We start from the raw sequence: 15725 nt of genomic DNA, 5'->3' as shown, positions 1-15725 counted from the left end.
GGGACGTTTAACCAACTGAGCCACCCGATAATTCCCCCGAAATTTTAAAAGAATAGACAACAAACAGCATAAATATTCTCTTTTCCAAATGTTTCTTATAACAAAATATACAACAATTTATTTTTGCCTTCCAAAATATCTCTAAAGTCTTTGAAGGAAAAAACACAAATATAACTTAGGCTTTTGACATTTGCATTAGTGACACTAACAGGTAAGAATCTCCTTGACCTTAGCAACATTTCCAAACAATACTGCTGTTACACACTTAAAGAACTTCAGCAACTTCCCAATTACAACAGCTGGTTCTCCAACAACAGGATGACAGATGTGACTTCTTAACTCGAAAATGTCATTGCTGATTTCATGTGAGTCATATTGGTGAATCTGACTGTGAAACTATGTACAGCAACAGTATTGGGGACAGAGTGCAATAGAGGTTAAACAAATCCTGACATCCACCATGGTAATTTTTAAAGTCACATTATTTGCCATAACTTTAACATCTCTCACCTCCAGACATTTCCAGGGTGGCCAACAAATCAATTAATCACCCTGAAACTTTATTAACCTAGCGATGAGAGGTAATGGTTGAAATAAATCATCTCTAACCTCTGAAAATCTGTAATTTTATTAACCTTTTTTTAAAAATATAAGCTTGAAGTCATTTAGCAACAAGAACGGTAAATAAAAGAAAAAAAGAATAGTACTCAAAGTAAGAATGAAAGTAAATTTCTTTTTTTTAACGTTTATTTATTTTGAGAGGGAGAGAGAGAATGCAAGCAGGGGAGGGGCAAAGAGAGAGAGGGACAGAGAATCCAAAGCTGATAGCAGAGAGCCTGATGTGGGGCACGAACTCACCAACCATGAGATCATGACCTGAGCCCAATTGACTAAGCCTCGTGAAAGTAAATTTCTATAAAATACTTTTAGTTAAGGTAGTAATTATTATTACTAAGAGATACATCAAAAACACACCTAGAGATCATTTAGTCAGCAGTTTGTTTTGATATTACCTGTCATCTCATTGAAAAGCTACTAAAATTGCCTCCAACACCTTGAAAGTTTACATCTAATAGAATCAACATAAAGTGGATTCTGTAGAATCAAATAAAGCAAATATATTTGATTTTAACAAATATTCATTACAGTACTTAGTGTGTGCCAGGAACTTTTCTTAACATTCTTTTCTTAACACTAACTCATTTACTCTTCATTTATAACACTGATGGGAAAACACTGGCCCAAATCAATTCTGAGGTAGAATAAACTGGAGCATGGGCTCCAGGGAGGCTGGATTTATATTTATATAGAATGGTCAAGAATAGGGCTCTTGACCACAATGGTGCGTTGGCCCTTCCAAGCCAAAATGTTGACAGTAGTAATTTACAACTGTATTCAAATGAATCTAAGGCAACTCTTACCTGCTATTATTACCTCTACCAGACACTTTACCTAAGTTCTCTCAAGTCGTTGTCACATCACTGGGAGGCCCAGAGGTTCAGACTTGAAGAACCCCAGATGAGAGGGAGGTTTCAACCAAGGTCTTAGCAGGTTCAAAACCCAAGTACCCTCCGTTCCCCCAGACTGCATCCTTATGGTGACTCAGGGTAGTTACTGGAGGGTCTTAACTTCTCAGAAATCCTTTTCCCTGGGATACATTTGCAATGAAAGAAAAAATGCTACAAGAATACTCACAATTGACAACACACAGAGACCCACACGCGCACTTGGGCACGCACGAGGGCTCACACCTGCACGCACGCACCTGCACGGACACGGCCGCAAAACCACCTACAGTTACACCAGAGGGAGAGGTTCTTCCGCAAAGAGTTCCTTGAGAGGAGGAAATGTGGCTAATTCATCCCTGTGTTCTCAAGAGTTTAAGAGAGTGTTGGAATTAAAGTTGGTGCCCAGCAAAGGCTAGATGAAATAATGAGTGAAGGCATCTCTACGTTCTTAAATTGAGGAATTTTTATTAGAGATAAATTTCAGGGAGGCATGAATAGGATAGGTAGAGCAGATAGGACTAGAGAACCGCTGATAATGTGGTTACTAAAGGCGAGTTCTGCTAAAAACAAAACACAAAAACTACAAGTCCTACCACCACCTCTCTCGAACCCCAAATCAAAGCTATCAAAGCTACCAAATCTATCAGTTAATAAGTCCATCTTTGAATAGCAACGAACTAAGTTATCATTAGGAAAGTCTGCTATCTATATTTCACTCACTCTTACTCTGAGCTAAATATTCACTGCTCTAAAGTTTACCCCCTTCATGTTGCTGCACATGAAAGAATGGATTTCCTTTAGGAACCCAAGAAAAGTAAGGATACAGGTGGTAAAGTAAAACATTAAAATAATATTTTAATTCAAGTAGAATTAATTACTAAGCGCCAACTAAATGTTTTGCTTTGTGTCTTTGCCAACATGAGTATATAAATATAGATAATTTAGGAATAATATTTTTTCATTTGTAAAACTCAAATGCACACACACATACACTTGTATTTATGTATCTATATAGAATGCAGATTGACCACATTGTGTCATGCTATGCATGTGTCTATGTTTGTATGTGGTCTGTCCTGTAAGTTTCTTTTAAGTCAACTTTTGAAATTTGGATTGTATATTTCTTTGAAGTTAACTTGATATTGTGGGCATGGAAATATATGAGGCACAGTTTCTGTTCGCAAGAGAGACAACGATGCATTGTTATCATCTAGTAGGAGAGACAAAGACATATAAGTAATACTGGGAGGATACAAGAAAGCTTCTTAATGTGCACTGGGCATAACACAACTCAGAACTCTGCTTTGAATTGGCTACTGGTCTTATAGTTTAATGGATCAATTTAAAACCCTACTGCAGCCCTGTGATCAATATCACAGTCCTGCCAGAGACCAAAAACAAGAGAGAAGGTCAGGCAGAGGGGCCTCTCAAATCCAGCTGGGAACAACAATGCATTAAGCAGATGATCTCACCAAAACACTGCATTTGCAATGAAGAGCCTAGAAAACAATCTTCATAATTAAATAAAACAGAAAACACACAAGAATCGTGGAAATGATTCTTCTACCAGATAAATCTTCCAGTGGCTTCTCCCATCATGTCTAGTTTCCCTATTTGAAGACATTCTCTTTTCCCTTCAAAAAAGAAAAAGAAAAAAACTGAAAAGACCAGAATGAGTTGTAGCCTTTCCAAAAGCAAATAATGCAACACTTGAAACCCCTATGCCGGCTTACTAAGCACAGCACCGAGAATTTTCTATTCAAACAACATGGTATATTTGCAATACTCGGTTAACGGAGTAGTTCTCCGCTCCTGTTCAGCTTCCAGAAGCTGCATCATGTTCACCAATTTGAAAGAAGCAGGAAGAAAAGATGTTTATGTGTTTTTGTGAGAGCACGTATGTGTGAGTGCAAGGCACGTGTGTGAGCTTTATGAACAATTAAAACTGAACTGTCTTCATATTCTGATAGAGAGGATTCATTTTCTGTACCTTTCCATGGAACGCCCACCCACAATAATTGGTAGCAAGGAAAACCAGTTCATTCTGCTTTCAAGGCTAGTTTTAAAGGATTTCCATTTGTATGAAGTATTTATTCGATGTCCCAGCAAGCTATGTTCAAAATCCCTTTTGTCCATTTGGATCTCTGCCACGATACTATTGAGTATTGTTAATATTATGACAGCTGGTCATCAATATCATTAACATAACCAAAGTGAGTTAAACTGTGTTCACATTTGTGGTGTTCTTCTGGAGGCTGTGCAGAAGTGAAAAAAAAATAGCCAAAACATCACTCCTGTGAGTGATCTAAAATAGGTAACATCGTAATTGCAGCTTGTGTGATGAATGGAAGCAATAGAATGGAAATTAACAAATTTATATATTTTAATGTCAGCTCTGTAACTAAGTCGCCATGAAACCATGGGAAGAAAATGCCCCTTGGTCTCCACCTCGGTTTCTCTGAGGAGGTGAGCAAGGGATCCCTATGATCCCTTCTATCACTAACATTCCATGGCGCTCAGTGGACATCATACATCATTACACGGAAAAAACATTCCATGGACTTTTGCACCAAAAGCATTAATCATTTGGTTCAATGAATCATACAGGTCCTGCGGACATCTGTGCAAACACTTAATGTAATTGTTTGGCAGAGAGAGAGCCATTTTAAAGACTGGCACATCTAATACATCACTCCTTTACGCACTTGGTGTTACAATTATAAGCTGCAGCGTGTACAGCAAATTGCATCACTTGCTGTGGAGACGTTTCACTCCCGACGTCTACCGATCTTTCGAAAGAAATGATGCAGCCCCAAGTGACCCCATGATGCCTGTTATTCCCTCAGCCTCCTGACCTAGTTGCAGTGCCCTTTGCTCTGTGTCCTACCTCTTGCCCTCGAAAGCTCTGTGCTCCGTTAATTCCCTCTCGCCCTTGAGATCTCAGCTCCAGCCTTGCTTTCTCAGGGAAACGTTGCTGGGACCATCTGTCTACATCCAGTACCTACAGTGTAGGCACGACTGTCAAGGTCAACGTGGTAACAGCTGCCACAAAGACTATGTTAAAGTAACACTGATTCTCTCACCAGCCCGTCGACGCTATGAAAGCAGACATCAAACCTGGTTTTGATTATCATCATCCAGCACAGTGGCGGTCGAAGAGTGGACCCTCCCCCCCCCCCCCCCCACCGTAAGTATTTTTGAACGGAAGAATTATTGTTTTTAATACTACTGTTATAATAACACAATGAAAAATTTGATAGGATAATCTTGTGCATGAATATTATTTATTTCTCCCCATACGCTGTTCCTAGCGCTTGTAGTGGACTAGAACAAAGTCTCAAAATTCTGGTAGGGTCTATAAAAATGCACAGATCACGAAGGCTACAGGCTTTCCAGGTACACTCAACTATCAATTATGTGAGCCTAAAATCTTTACCTTGGAAGGGTTCTTCTGGCCTTTCAGTCCTACGGTTAAGGTGTAAGAACAAATATCACTGGACTTTGCCAGTTTATACAGATGATCAGGTTAAAACTACATTGCCTAAAGTTGAGTCCACTTCAAAGTACTCTTGAAAAATAAAATGTCAGCTTGAAGCCTGAAAGATTTTCTTGCAGGGCAATTTTGACAGAGGCGATAGTAAGAAATATTTCCTTTCAACCTAAAATAAAATTCTTCTTACACATTACCAAAGACAATGTATGGTTTTATTATCTATTTTTAGACTACAGACTAAATTAAAATGTCATCCAGCCCTTCCCCTACCCCAACGGACACATACCTCAGTGATCTGAATTTCCTCCAGCAATGGCCAGCGATACAGGGCAGAGGTGAACGTAATGTTAATGACACAAAAATTTCCTATGTTCCTGCTCTTTTTATTAGGAAGAATAGCTTAGTTCTGCTTTCCATAAAACTATTACCCTTTTTATTTTCTTCTGCAGAAGTGTAAGGTGGTAAAGATATTTTAGAGGATTTAACCTAGATTAATGAAACATTATTCTCCATTTAAAAACACTTAACATTGCTTTGTGAAAATGAAGGAGTAGAATCACACTAAGTTGGATAATTTATTTTACCTTAACTTCCCTCATATCTCAACATTTTGGTTTCAAGTACAACATTTATAATGTAACTTAAATTTTAAGGCTCTGCATTACCTTAGGGTGCTTATTATTAATAATTCTATATAGGGGTGCTTAGGTGGCTCATTTGGTTAAGCGTCTGGCTCTTGATTTAGGCTTAGGTCATGATCTCGCATTTTGTGAGTTCAAGTCCCACACTGGGCTCTGTGCTAATGGCCCGGAGTCTGCTTGGGATCCTCTCTCTCTCCTTCTCTCTCAGGTCCCTCCCCTGCTCACTCTCTCTCTCTCTCTCAAAAAATAAATAAACTTAAAAATGTTTAAATAATTCCATATGAAATGGGAATGATAAGAAATAATATTTCCATACAAAAAAAAGAGAAAAATATATAAATACATAAAATATTATCTGGGGTGCCTGGGTGGCTCAGTCAGTTAAGCATCTGACTTCGGGTCAGGTCATGATCTCATAGTTCCTGAGTTCAGGACCCACGCTGGGCTCTGTGCTGGTGGCTCAGAGTCTGGAGCCTGCTTTGGATTCTGTGTCTCCCTCTCTCTCTGCCCCTCCCCCACTCATGTTCTGTCTATCTTTCTCTCAAAAATAAACATTAAATAAATAAAAATATTACTTAAAACTAATAAAATATGTAAACTTTAGAGAACAATTTTGAGGGAACAAGGGAGCTTTCTGTAATCAGTATTCTATTATTTTTCTAATCGGATTTTTCACATTCCTGGAGAACATTATTCTATAATCCATATAGTTCAGATGAAGATTGCTAATCATGACAATCAATTCCTGTACCATAGAGAACAGATGATTGAAGATGAGCCAACCATAGACGTCCAAACCTGGGCCAGATACCACAACAATAAAATAGTAATAAAACGTCTTGAGTACTATTATGGGTCAAGCACTAACATGTATTAACATGTATCAACTCATATTATCCCTAACATTTTGGGGGTCTCAGGCAAGAGGTAAAATAGAGACCACATTTTTTGTGTCTAATTTTAAGGTTATAAATAAAGCCTCCGTCCAAGATGGAAAGACGCACCCAAACCCAAGCTGGGGACTGAACAGGTCCCCAGGGAACAGAGATACACAGATTCTCTTCCCTTTTATCTCACATTTCCCATTGGGGATTTCCAGACCATTTTAAAAGTCTCTTGTGACCATAACAGTGTAGCAAAAGGGTAGAGAGTGGTAGGAATGTCATCTGGGAAACCCAGGCTGCCAAGCCACCCTCTTTGGGGCATCCAGTGCTAAGCAAAGCAGCCGTTCTGTCTGTTCAGGGCAGAAACATGGTCCTCTGTGCACTGGCACCCCTACTGTCTCTCTGTTTGTCCAAATTTCCTCCTTTTTTTTTTTCAACGTTTTTTATTTATTTTTGGGACAGAGAGAGACAGAGCATGAACGGGGGAGGGGCAGAGAGAGAGGGAGACACAGAATCGGAAACAGGCTCCAGGCTCCGAGCCATCAGCCCAGAGCCTGACGCGGGGCTCGAACTCACGGACCGCGAGATCGTGACCTGGCTGAAGTCGGACGCTTAACCGACTGCGCCACCCAGGCGCCCCCCAAATTTCCTCCTTTTAAAAGGACATCAATCAGCTGAATTAGGGCCCATTCTTTTTTTTTTTTTTTAATTTTTTTTAACATTTTATTTATTTTTGAGACAGGGAGACACAGCATGAACAGGGGAGGGTCAGAGAGAGGGAGACACAGAATCTGAAACAGGCTCCAGGCTCTGAGCTGTCAGCACACAGCCTGACGTGGGGCTCAAACTCACAGACTGCGAGATCATGACCTGAGCCAAAGTCAGCTGCTTAACCGACTGAGCCACCCAGGTGCCCCGATTAGGGCCCATTCTAATCACCTCTTGAAAGACCCTATCTCCAGTCACATTTTGAACACGGGGTTAGGGCTTCCACATATGAATTTGAAAGGAACATAATTCAGTCCATAACAGCCCTTTTCAATGTGGGACCCATCCAAGAACCCCTCTCATCCAGGTCTATAGGTGGTACTCATCTCATTTGAAAAGCTTATGATTATCCCCAGTTTACAGATAAGGAAATTGAGGTGCAGAGTAGTTAAGTAACCTTGCCAAGACCACAGGGATACCAAACAGGCAATCCAGCTCAAGAGCCTGTGCTTTAAGCCCTCGCCCTCTAAGATTGATGGATAAAGTTCACATGACCTCTGCCAAACCAATGGGAATTTCTTCCCAGGAGTCTTTGACCTTGAGCTGGAGATAGTCCTTTCCTCTCTGATCCCAGATCTGTAAGCTTAATGAGCCTGCTTCTCCCTTCCATTGCCATCTGAAAAGAGTTGCTTAAGAGAACTGAATCCTCATGGGAAGATACACAGAAAGGAGACATGGCAAACCATGATGGTGCTGGAGACACCTGTTCTGGTTGGCCTTTTGCCCCTTTTGAAGCTTGACCAATTTCCCTTCTGGGAAACCTTTGTGCACTTATGCTTTTTCAGCCAGTCAGTATCTGTTGCACAGAACCAAAATAACTTTGACAAACACCCAGGCAAAACAGGGAACCATGACATCAAATTAAAGTGGCTTTGGTAGGCAACCAACGGAATGGGAAAAGATATTTGCAAGTGACATATCGGACAAAGGGCTAGTATCCAAAATCTACAAAGAGCTCACCAAACCCCACACCCGAGAAACAAATAACCCAGTGAAGAAATGGGCAGAAAACATGAATAGACACTTCTCTAAAGAAGACATTCGGATGGCCAACAGGCACATGAAAAGATGCTCAACGTCGCTCCTCATCAGGGAAATACAAATCAAAACCACACTCAGATATCACCTCACGCCAGTCAGAGTGGCCAAAATGAACAAATCAGGAGACTATAGATGCTGGCGAGGATGTAGAGAAACGGGAACCCTCTTGCACTGTTGGTGGGAATGCAAACTGGTGCAGCCACTCTGGAAAACAGTGTGGAGGTTCCTCAAAAAATTAGAAATAGATCTACCTTATGACCCAGCAATGGCACTGCTAGGAATTGACCCAAGGGATACAGGAGTGCTGATGCACAGGGGCACTTGTACCCCAATGTTTATAGCAGCACTCTCAACAATAGCCAAATTATGGAAAGAGCCTAAATGTCGATCAACAGATGAATGGATAAAGAAATTGTGGTTTATATACACAATGGAGTACTATGTGGCAATGAGAAAGAACGAAATATGGCCCTTTGTAGCAACGTGGATGGAACTGGAGAGTGTGATGCGAAGTGAAATAAGCCATACAGAGAAAGACAGATACCATATGGTTTCACTCTTATGTGGATCCTGAGAAACTTAACAGAAACCCACGGGGGAGGGGAAGGGAAAAAAAAAGAGGTTAGATTGGGGGAGAGCCAAAGCATAAGAGACTCTTAAAAACTGAGAACTGAGGGTTGATGGGGGGCGGGAGGGAGGGGAGGGTGGGTGATGGGTATTGAGGAGGGCACCTTTTGGGATGAGCACTGGGTGTTGTATGGAAACCAATCTGACAATAAACTCCAGATATTGGAAAAAAAATAAAATAAAGTGGCTTTGGTGTTGACTGCTTTTCATTCTTTAGATCCAATAGACATACTTAAACCAAATCAACCTAAAATGTTGCCTCATTTAAACTGCTTTTTTAATTCTAAAATCACTGTTTCTATGGTCTCCATGTTAGGGTGTTCAGTCAAAAAACAGGAAGTCTCGGGGTGCCTGGGTCGCTCAGTCGGTTAAGTGTCTGACTTCGGCTCAGGTCATGATCTCACAGTCTGTGAGTTCAAGCCCCATGTCAGGCTCTGTGCTGACAGCTAAGAGCCTGGAGCCTGTTTCAGATTCTGTGTCTCCTTCTCTCTCTGACCCTCCCCCATTCATGCTCTGTCTCTCTCTGTCTCAAAAATAAATAAACGTTACAAAAAATTTAAAAAAAAACAGGAAGTCTCTTCCAATGACTAATATGGAACTGCTTTAGAAACGAGCCCTGTTCTCCCTCAGCCTCAAATGTCCACTATCACTGTTCCTTTTTATCATTATAGTGTAGCACGCTGAGACTTTGAGAGATCATTAAGTTGTGATCTATCATTTGTCAAGAAAGAGTGAAAAACATTTTATCAAATGCATCAGTACTGCAAATGAATTGTAAGACATAATGAATGATGCAAAAAGCACACTGTAGTTGGTTATTTGTAAGATCCCCATTATCTGTGGGGAAAAGAGACATGACAGTGGTAAAAAGCAATAAGCGGTTGGGATGTGAGTCTTGGTGAGACACCAGTCAAACTCTAGAAAATAATTCTAAATTAAAACGCTACCAAGTGTGGCTACACATTATTAACTGGAAGCAGTCAATTTAGGAAGAACTATCAACCTGGCTGGAGTGAGGAGACAGCCTTAATTAAAACACTTCAATGTGGCTGAAAACTCATTTTCATAGTCATGCTGCACAAATGCCTCAAAAATTAAAAAGGTAATAGATTGATTTCTGTTTATTTTAGCCCTTTGTTAGAATTAATATACTATTCTTTTTCACCGTATTCTCAATAACTGTTCTCCATTGCTAGGGAATATAAATCAATAGAAGATACCATTTCTGCACTCAAACAGGGAAGAAAACTATGTAGGGAAAAGACAAGTGGGAACAATTTTTGCAGCTCCCAGCAAAACAGGAAATCTCTCACCCTCCTGACATCATGTTGTAGCTATACATACATAGTAGGTTCGTAGGTTCTTAATAAGAAGTGTTGATTGATAATAATCATGTGTGAAATATACATTATAGACCATACTTTCCTGAAGCAGTAAAAATTTCACTAAGCTCTTCCAAAAGGAGTTTATGAGACTTGACAAGGGGAAAAGCTTAATAAAAAAACCACAAATACTGATTGATAAGACAATACACAGAGCACCGATTAATATTATCAAATGTACGAATACATCATCTCGATGTTAACACAGTTAACACAGCCTCTGCATCTATCCTCAACTTCAGACCTAACATCATTCATTCATATGCGACCATGTATGATCACGTGATCTCCCAAACCACTTACTGGGTTTGGGGGTGCAGTGGGGAGTGAGCCCTGCCATTTCTTAAAGGCACATGGCCAATCAGAGTGCTATAAAACAATCAAGACAAACTAATTTTTATTTTTTTTAATTTTTTTTTAATGTTTTATTTATTTTTGAGACAGAGAGAGACAGAGCATGAACAGGGGAGGGGAAGAGAGAGAGGGAGACACAGAATCGGAAGCAGTCTCCAGGCTCTGAGCCATCAGCCCAGAGCCTGACGCGGGGCTCTAACTCAAGGACCGCGAGATCGTGACCTGAGCTGAAGTTGGACGCTTAACCGACTGAGCCACCCAGGCGCCCCAAGACAAACTAATTTTTAAAGTACATTTTAGAAGAACATATATCTGCAGTCATGATTTTTTTTTTCCAAGAAAATCCCCCATGAACACTTCATAGAAACAATGGCACAGAGCATGGGCTCTATAGAGATTCAGTTCATTCCTGGCTCTATAATCTAAGCTTGGACAAGTGAGGTAATACTCCTTGGCTTAAGTAGCTTCAGAAAGTAATAATAACGGTAATATATGATAATAATGACAATACTGATATCTACCACACGGGGTTCTTTGAGGAATTAGTGTTGGAACAATGGGAGAATAAGGTAAGAGTTCGACAAACGCAACCCCTTTTGAGAATCATGGTGTAAACAGTAACGACCATAATATAATTGAGCAGGTAGAGTCATAATCATGATATAGGATGGGGACTTAAGCCTTGAAGGAGATGTATGGGTCCTACCATGTGACTTCAGCATGTATTTAAACTGTACTTGGGGCACCTGGCTGGCTCAGTCAGTAGAGCATGCCCCTTTTGACCTCGTGGTCATGTCTTAAGGTCATGAGTTCAAGCCGCATGTTGGATGTAGAGCCTAGTTGAAAAAATACAAATAAAACTGTACTTAACGTGGCTAGCCTACAGGAGACATTTAACGAACGTGGAATTAACAGCAAGGAAACTACCTGACCAAATCTGGAGTGTTAAGATTACCTCAAAACAGAAGACTGCCAAAGTTTTGAGATTCTAGGCCAGTAGGCAGATTTCCTACTAGCAGCAGATCAATGCTCTCTCACTCTCTCAATATCAATAATGACAAAAAGATGGATTGTCAAGAAGGCCCCAATTGCCCTGTGTTGTGATCTGCTAGACTGAATCCCTGATTTATTCCTCCTTTATATTATTTGATTCCGCTCTTTCTACCGCATATCCAACCTACTTGGCCCTCGAATACCCACAACCCCACTGCCGCCCAATGAGTCCTGGCATCACACACAGGCAGAGGCAGAGCTGCGTTTATCTTTCTGAAAGCCATTCCTTTGAGTGGAGCGATATTATTGTTTCTGTTCCCACACTGTTTCATTTATTTGAAGCATTTGGGTAAGGTTTATATCCCTCCTTCTGATGAGGTTTGTCTATTTCTATTGTTCTAAAGCATCTAGCCTCTTTCTGAAACAAAGGCCAGAAGAAATCGCCCAGGGTTCCTAACCAGTCTGGAGCTTTCTGATAGGCGGTTGCCTTATAGAAGCCAAATTCCCATAACACGTGCCTTCTCTAAGCCACTCCCAAGGACAATGAGAGACTCAGAGATTAAAGGCTGTTTCAGAAGATGACCAAATGATTTCATTCACTCCAAGGTACAAATGGCTAACAAAGCCCATTTTACCACCAGGCTCGCTAACTGTCACATGCTCGACAGATATCAAGGAAGGGGAATGTAGGAGTTGCACGCAGATTCGGGGGATGGAGAGCAGGAGAGCGATTCTTCTCACGGTAATGAGAAACAAAATTAGTGACACCTGCACAGGCTAATCTTAAAGCTAGAGATGCTAATGTTAATCCAGATATTCAATAATCTCTGTCTAAGGACCATGTAGACAAGCTCTTCCTAACTAAAATGTCAGGATGTGCCAGGCTATTAAAACTAGCTGCTCACGATTTGACTTTTCCCTCCAGTGTGGGCTTTAATTATTTACCTTTCTATGCTGGCGCTATGACGATTTCTTCCCATGTTCTCTGTCCTTTAACACTTCCTACCTCTTTCATTAGTGAGGCATGCCCAGCCACACCTCATTCCAACTTATAAGAGGGTAGTCCTGCTGCAACATAATCTGATACTACTTTGGCTGCCAAATGCAAACAAATTAAACAGCTAATATGCAAAATTTACATTGCCTATCTTGGCAGATGAAATGATGGATAATTTATGGTCTCTATCTGCAAGAAAACGCACTGATAGAGTGATGGTTAGAAACACGAACGAAAACGCCCCAAAGATTTCATTCTTTCCAAAGGTCAGATGCTCAAATAAATGATGAGGGATGCCTATTAGCAGAAATGCTTACAGAAGTTCTTAAAATAGGGACGGTAGGCCTATTGGGTGGACTAATACATTATTACAATCATCATACTCTATCCTCTGCAAAAAGTGATTGTACTTCTAATCTACATTAATAGTGGTACAAGGACGAAATCAAAGGGTCTACCAGAATCACTTTATGCTGCACCAAAACACATGGAGTATTTTTGGTTGTTGTTTCATGTTTATTTCACATGTATTTCAAATTTTAAAAAAAGATTGGCAAAGCAGACCATAGGATGTGAGAAGGAATTCAGCAGGGTATTGACAATTCTTTGTCATGTTTATTACAGCTGGAGATCTGTGAATATTTGACCTTAAAAAGATTAGGAGCCATTATAGGAGCCATTACACCTGATTTATGGTAGAAATAGACAGCCTATGCCACAAGTGAAAACCCAGAAACTGGACTTCCATCTCTAAGACATTTGTGGAGAGGATTTATGCTTTGAATAGGAGTTAGATTATATAGGGGCATCTGGGTGGCTCAGTCGATTGAGCGTCCGACTTCGGCTCAGGTCATAATCTCACAGTTCGTGGGCTCGAGCCCCTGGTCAGGCTCTGAGCTGTCAACACAAAGCCCGGAGCCTGCCTTGGGTTCCGTATCTCCCTCTCTCTCTCTCTATGCCCCTCCCCCACTCATGCTCGCTCTCTCTCTCTCTCTCTCTTAAAAATAAACGAACACTAAAAAAAAAATTTTTTTAAAGGAGTTAGATTATATATATTCTAGGTACCTTTAAACTGCAAGATTTAATGTGCCTCTGGAATCCAATAAGGACAGAGCTGGAGATAGATATTTAGGAAATCCAAAAAGAAAGAGGAATTGAACAGAACAGAGTGGTAGAATGCTACACAATGGAAACGCGCAGAGTGTACAACTATGAAACCAGCTGAGTCATCATTACCTTCTTGTCTTGCCCTCCTCTGTATTGCTATGGAGCTATTCATCTGAGCACTGCTCAGTCTATGTGTTCAATGTACTATGCTTACTGTAGATGAGATTCTCTAGGTCACAAATGTTTAAGTGTGCTTCTATTTAGAAAAAAAAAATTATATATTAAAGACGCTATTTGCACAAAGGCAGCCCAAATAGCCATCTTTTTCTGCCATTATGTATATACCAGGGGCCTCCAAAATGGCGGCAGGCATGTTCACAGCAAGATTTGCCAAGATGATCCTCAGGGGTGCAGGGAAAACTAGTTGTTAGTGTACTTATGTAAAATTAAGAAAGAATGTAACATTTACTTGACCTCAAAGGTAGTTTCACCAGGATGAGGCTTATCCTTTGCATTCTGGATGTGCTGGCCCCTGCAATTTCTCCAAATGTGGGAAACTTGATTGCTTAATTTGTGGTAATGGGGGAACTGCGTTCACGCTCTCCTCTGACGGCTAGTACCTAAAAACAGACATGGTGCTCCCACTCTTTCGTTCTAACTCCTGCCTGTTACTTTTTAAGAGAGTATACAGAACTCTGATGTCTTTTATGAGTGCAGCACCACAATATATCAACCTTACTAAAAAATGCTTCTCTAAACAACAACAACAACAACAACAACAAAACCCAGAAAGAAGGAAAGAAACATTTACTATATGGATTGCCATATCATATAGTCAAACATCAAGGACAGAGAAATCTAAGGACAGTGACTACCAGAAGGAGGCACTGAAGGTAATAATACTCATCAGAGCATTACAAGGTGGGCTTCCAATTAAATGTTTTTATAGAATATATTTCAATTATTTTAATTCAAATAACACTCACAATATGGAAACGTAGCTTTAAAATATACCTACCGGAAACCATAGGTGACCTATAATATTTATAATTTAGTATATGAGAACAACAAAATGTCAGAACGGAATCTTCTTACAACTAAAACAATACCTCTGTTACTTCCATTTGAGAATGAAAATAATAATAATGATCTAATGAGATCAGAAAAGATCTCGACACTGAAATTATCCAGAAGACTGCTTAAAATATAAATATGCATCCATCATAACTAATGAATGACAAGGCTCACACTGAGTCTATATTCTGCCTTCAGCTAATAGCCCATGGTAGTCTGAGGTTATCCCTGGGAACAAATCATTTAAAAAGCAAGTCACCAGAACACCATTAATAAAATTTTAGGGGTAGAAAAATGATGTTACACCATAAATGAATTAAAAAAGCAGTTAAATATTAGGGTTTTTATTTTTATCTTATACTTTTTAAAATCTATACTTGTATATGTTGTGAAACTTCTTAGTATAGTATAACATGTATATAATTATATAACATGTATATATATTATATATATATAAGTATATAATATGTGCATACATTTTATATATACATACCAAAGATAGAGATAGATATGTCGGGGGTTTAAAACATCAAGTGATTAGAAATACAGATATCATATGCATACATGTAAAATATGTATTTGTGTGTGTGTGTGTGTGTGTGTGTGTGTGTGTAATAACCATTTTATTTAGAAACTTGTGGTTTACCTATAAATGCTTGGTATTACAGGACTCTGAAAGACTTGTTAGCCTCTGGGACAGTTAGATTTTTTTTCCTATTTATTTATGTACTATCAGGTTAAACCCTTGCATTGTTCACCTGTTTTTTCAGGTTACCATCTCTTCAAATCCCATGAACATACTGCCCGCATTTTATAAAATAGTAAAAAGCATTTTTTCACAAGCTTACTATTCAAA

At 39.7% G+C, this 15725-nt stretch overlaps 1 pseudogene; it reads left to right on the top strand.

The window, feature by feature from the left end:
• The first annotated feature begins 14256 nt into the window (after window positions 1-14256).
• LOC122232862 lies at window positions 14257-14404 on the top strand (annotated as a pseudogene).
• Window positions 14405-15725: the final 1321 nt, after the last annotated feature.

Source organism: Panthera tigris, chromosome D3, assembly GCF_018350195.1.
Source record: "Panthera tigris isolate Pti1 chromosome D3, P.tigris_Pti1_mat1.1, whole genome shotgun sequence".
Classification (NCBI taxonomy): domain Eukaryota; kingdom Metazoa; phylum Chordata; class Mammalia; order Carnivora; family Felidae; genus Panthera; species Panthera tigris.
Note: the sequence above shows the minus strand (reverse complement) of the source record. Positions and strands in the feature narration are given on the sequence as shown.